Source organism: Hypomesus nipponensis, chromosome 14 (assembly GCF_054491055.1).
Source record: "Hypomesus nipponensis isolate SF chromosome 14, ASM5449105v1, whole genome shotgun sequence".
NCBI classification, from domain to species: Eukaryota; Metazoa; Chordata; class Actinopteri; order Osmeriformes; family Osmeridae; genus Hypomesus; species Hypomesus nipponensis.
Window position 1 is genome coordinate 7,140,300 of NC_140374.1, and position 6,044 is coordinate 7,146,343.

Sequence of the window (6,044 nt, forward strand, 5' to 3'; positions counted from 1 at the left end):
ATTGATACATTGAAATGGCCACAAACTATACGTATTGTATATTTTCATCTGTTCTGTATGTGACTCAGTCTTAAATCACTTACGCACCCAGGTGTTACAGTACAATACAAGCTACAATACACTGCCCTGACATTTTCCATTGAGGCCTTGATCAGTTTTGTTGTATTGTACAAGCACACACTTTCAAATTGCTTAAAAAATAAATCTTCTTCTGACTTTTGTAGTCTGAAGTGGACAACTATTATTAACAGTCCTCTGAGCAGGTTTCTCTCTCAGGGCTGTGTAACTGCCAGGCCTCCCCCTGCTGTGAACACACAACTATGCTTTCCACACACAAAGGAGAGAGGACTGACGGAGCAGAGGGCTTTTTAAAGGCCAATCACCTCTGGGTACCGAGGGAGACCATAGAGACCTGGTTGGAGAAAAAGGATGAGTCCAGTTGAATGGTTTTGACAACAGAATTCTTGGTTGTCTGGTTTTGATTACGCAGTTGGAAACACCTACAGTGACTGGGTGAACATGGTGTGTGTGTGAGGGCTTTAAAGCATCTTAATACTGTCATTTTGGCAGTGATCAAGATAACAGTGCGGGTTTGAAACCCCACACTTGTGACAGACGGGGTTCTACCATTCTTGAGTCCCCAGGGAGCTCTTCTTGGTCTGATGGTAAATGTTCTGGCTTTGGTAGGTTCTGAACCAACAAACAAGATGTGAGACACAGGACAAGTCTCCAGTGAAACCTAGCTGGTAATGATGTGTAACCTGAACCCACAGAGGCTAGTTGCTCTGAGTTCAGAGACGATTACCCTCCGTTTCACTCAAGGCTACCCTAACGAGTCCTGACAGTGTATCTGCTTCTCATCTAGGCTCCTTCAGGGGGAGACAGTACTGAGGAGAGCAGGTTAAATGAATCAATTCACATGCAGGGTGTGTCCCAGACTGATGGTCCCTAGTCACATCACTGAACACTGTGGTTTCCATAGCTGAATATAAACAATGATTACTTTGGCTAAAATCTCGAATTGAGAAACACCAATAAAATCAAAAAATGAAAAAATATAAATGTTAAGGTTATACTTTGCTGGTTGAAGGAAGTGGTAGCCGTCCAGGGGCTCTGGCAGAGGGCTAGTAGTGGGGTTAGTCTGGCAGAGTTCTTGAGATTGCAGTGGGATGTGAAATGAAGTGGAAAAGAGTCAAGTTCTAGTGCAGAAAAAATCTGTTTAATAGCCTTGTCTCAGAATGTACAGTAAGATTGATTAGACTAGAGAGTGTTTTCAAAACGGGTCACCACTCATGACAACCCTCTTAATTTTCCTGGCCAGAGGAGAGAGAATTGGAGAGAAGTGGAGGAGTGGGACAAGTGAGGAGGGAGAGGAAAGGGGAAGAGAGGAGAAGGGGAGATGAGGGAGGGAAGAGAAGAGAAGTAGAGGTAGGGAGACGAGACGAGACAAGGGCAGACGTGACAAGAGCAAAGGAGAGGAGGGAAAAAACAGAAGAGTGATGCACCTTGATTTTTGACACAGGATACTGTGTCAATAAGTTGTACGACTGCCAGTGGCATACTAACTAACTAAAAGTTCAAAAACACAGTAATAAGTCACTTCCATTACAAAAGCACAAAGAATGACTGGTCTTCTTCTAGTTGTTACTTCTCCAATGGTCTGGTACACTGGCCTAGTGCCTAGTGCCCTGAGCTCTCCTTCCTCGCATGGATTTCCTGTCATGTGTGAGGTGGTACAACAGACTGAGCGCCAAACTCTGTCCCCGGGTGACCTGTTCCTTCCTTCACCAAACACATGACTCAATATGGCCCTGTAGCCTCCAGACATCCTTCACAACTGTGAGGTTCGTTTTATAATGATGTGTGTTTGTGCACCGAAAAATCACGTCTACACAAAAGCAGACAACCCTTACAATGCCATCACAAGGTTCCCAACATTTACAACAGAATTAAGGCATTAGCATTTGAGCCCCAAAGTTTAAACACAACTGTAGCTACTTGGAGTGGAAATGAATACCTGACACTTGCTATTGAATCTAACTCTGTGAAAGTTTAAAATATGACTGATCTGAGGTAACAGAACGGGGAAATTGGTTTAAATTCAAATTGAACATTTCCAGAGAGAAGAAGCGTATTAGAGTTGAATACATTTTCAGATGCTAATGCAGAGCATTTGTCTGAGGTGCGGTGGCCCGTATTATTTGACTCAGTGCAATCATCACAAGAGCCAACTCAAAACCTAAGCTTAACAAGTGCAGTGTTTAGAAACATTATTTGAAAGGATACAGGCAGAGACAGAAAGTGAGAGAGAGAGATAGAGAGAGTGGACTGAGTGTACAATGAAACACAAGGAGACATAAGTGACAGACAGACACAGAGAAATAAAGAGGCAGAGAGGAAGCAAAACAAACAAAAAAAGAGTGGAAGTAGGCCTAGACTTTTGAGAAAGAAAGAATTCTTTGTAATATGCTGCTGCTTAGGCCCACGTCTTACAGCAAATAAAGCCTGGAGAGAGAGCAATCAGACAGCCTGCCATTCAACATGTTATCAACCCTCTGTCACCTCTGAGGCTGGGTGCTGATCAGGCTAATAACAGACCTGGTACAGGTGTTTCAATGGATCCATAATGGGCCCCTGCAAGGTCTGCTCCTGAAAGGAGGCCATTATGGGGGAATGCATATTCATATGCAAATCCAGCCAACATTATATTATATAGGACACAGCATTCTCAATATTGTTAGCCAGGAATTGTGTTCTGACAACGATGCAGTTTCACAATGTGAAAGGTTTTCAATGAAGTTGCTTCGAAGAAAATGGATAATTATTACCTGTCATCTTATGTACTGTGATCTTATGTAAAAACAGTCAGCATCCTTAGAATTGGATCTTTCAATATTGAAGCTACAGCTGATATTAAAAGTAAATTAAAATCACATGGAATAGGGGTAGGAGGTTCTAACAGGTTTGGGGAATGGCTGTGTGTGTGTTGCTAAATACAGTCTTTTATGAATGAGTGAATGCATGAATAAATGAATGAAGGCCTCAATTTACATTAAATGCTTTGGGAAATTCTGCCAGACAGAGACTTCATGCAATGGCATGTAGTATGTATTGTATGCTCTGCCATCAGTCATGTAGTATCTTGATAATGTCTTTCACATGAACTACAACTTCCACTGACTTTACCATCTCTTGTATACTTGCCCATGCTGTGCTTGGAGGCCCCTTGCCTGTTTGAAAATCAAGCCATGCAACTTGAGTTAGAAAAAAAAAAAAAAAACTTAGATAGAAAGACTGATTTGATGGGGCTCAGCTCCAGTACGTGGAGCTGTCCTTGGTGCTGAAACCTGTTAACTCTGTCACCAGTAAAGTCAGCACCCCATTGGCTCCTTGCTGCAATTAAGTGGCATGAAGGGCTTTGGCCCAGCTTACCTCCCAGGCAAGACATTTCTAATAATTTCCCATAGTAACTAGAAAAGGCCCTTCCTCCTATAACCGCCAATAATGGTGCCTGACGCATACTGCAAGCAAGACTAATAACAAAGATCTTAGTTAAACTTTTAGGAAAATGCATGGAATTCCAACTCAGCAGACAGCCATTGACTGTTTGAATGAGTCATTTTTCATGCCTCTGAGTGGAGTAGAGATAGAAGAACGAATCTGGTCATTAGATGGAATTTTGAAGTGATAACATCTGTCATGGCAATCACTCAGCTAATGAGGTTTGAGATAAGCCTTTTCCAATTTGGAACCACCACCACAATGTATTCGTCCATGAATAGGAAATATTAACAAGGAAATAAGGCCCGCTTTCATCATCCTGTATGTGGACCGATGCTGGATGATAATTAAGCAAATGATTTTAAAGCAAATGAATACCAACGACATGCCAGATGGGAGAGTAATTAACGTTGTCTATATTTTTATTTTTTCACAATTAAAGACAGCGAGAGAGGAGAGGTTTGCATGGCTGAGGCGATCAGAAACTGTCGTACTGGAGAGTCAGAATGCAAAGGCAAGTATTTAACAGTATGATTACTGACGTTCACTGATAACACCACATCTTCAAGAAATGGAGGGAAACTATTGGAATTGATTAGGACTGTAATTGATGAGTAGACACTAATGGGCTTCCTTGTTTTGTCCCGGTTGGTGGATTTCAACGGTCCTAATAGGTGAGCAACATTTCTGTTAAACATGCTTTATTGTTGTCGGCCCTAGACTACTGGTTTTATGTGCTTGTGTAACGTGAGGACAGGAGAATGCAATAAAATCGAGGTTAAGAGGAAGGAGAGGAGGGAAAGCAGATTTGTATGCAGAAAGTGTATGACGGGGGACTGGGCTGGAGCTGGAGCTGGGTGTGGAGTGGAAGTGGGGGTGTTACAGGTTGGCATCTAATTTAGAAAGGAGTAAAGGAGGACGGGCAGAGAGAGGTGGGGCTAGGCAGACATGCTGGAGAGTCAGTGAGGACCTGGCCTTTAACTGGCAAGCCTTATCAGAGGCCTGTGTCCCTGATATCAAACCCTCTGGGTGTTTCACTTCTGAAAACCTTTCTCCATACTTTTTCATTGAGATGTGTCGAGGGACATTCCCTTCGGCTGCCTTGAAAAGTTTTACAAGATGTATATATCTTGGTTTACTGCAAACTTTCCAAATTCAGTTATTTTCTTTTTGTTCTTATTTTTTATGGTTAATTAGCAAAACATTGCAGTGTACATGATCTGAAAATTACAATTACTGATTACAATTTCTGAAGAACCTGAAGAAGAAGGTTAGGGCTCTGTCTTCCAAAAAACAAATCAGCTGAAACACACAGCAGTGGGAACTAACTACCCTAGGGTAGGAGGAAGGACATCCGTTCAGATGAATTATTACCTATAGAACTGATTGCAACAACGAATGACGAACCACATTAAATCAGTGCAGCGTGAGACCAGCCTTATCTCTGTTTCCATTAGCACTTGGAGGGTTGGCTAATGAAGTATCTTACAGCTCCGTTCTCCCCTGCGCTACAGCCAGTAGAATGGCTCCTGGCCTGGCCTCGTTTGCTGGGAGAGAGGAAATGAATTAGAATTATCCCGGGGTGAGTGGCAGTGCTGGCGTGCAGGGAGCTAACATTGTCCAGCCTCTCAGGAGAAAAAGGTTTCAGATTCATTATTGTATTTAACACCCCACTGCCAACTACGTTTTGCCCCATGAGCGAATATGAATTTTGCTGTAGCGAGAAAGCTGGTGATGGTGGTGGAGAAAGGTGGGATGGTGGGGAGGGGGGATTTTATCTCTCAAACAAGAATCGTTTCCACCATCTTAAATTGACACAACAACTTTTCTACTCTGCCTGTTGACATCGTTCTTAGGTATGTCCCACAACAACATGCATCACTGGGAAGGAACAGTGTCTCAGCTCAGGTCATCATGAAAGTGTCCCTCCAGCCTCACTCACAACTGTGTTTTGATTATCAGCCAACGCCAACGGATACAAACCTCAGAAGGTAGCCCAAGCCCTCAGCTACAAGGTGTTGTTGTGAGCAGGCTGGAGGCAGACAACAGAGAAACAACAGTGAGGGATGTTTGTTCCAGAGCCACAGCAGGGCACTGAGGGTCCTGGTCATTACTCCTGCGTTGTTGTTGCTGCGCTGGGCTTAGCCGGGAGCCAATTACCTCCTGGCCGTCAGTGTGCCCTGCAGACTGGGGACGAGGTTATGAGCCTGCATCAAGGGGCCTTCTTCCCTACTGTATGTAGATGAGCTGCTTAAGGGACACACTTCCACCTCTGTGATGAGAGAAGCCTTGTACTGAACGACTAGCACAAACATGGCAGTTCTGTTCCCTTCATCCATCTTTGCACTCATTTGTATCCAGCATCCTGACAATTTTACCAGTTGGTTCATATAGCTCCTTTCATATTTCTTATATGTAATATTTATTCACATACCATTCTGTATGTAAAGATGGGTAATTGGGAACCTCTCCTAACACAGTCTGTGGAGTATGAGAGGATGTCTTCTTGGTGTAATGAAAGGATGTTCTCTTGGTCTAGACTT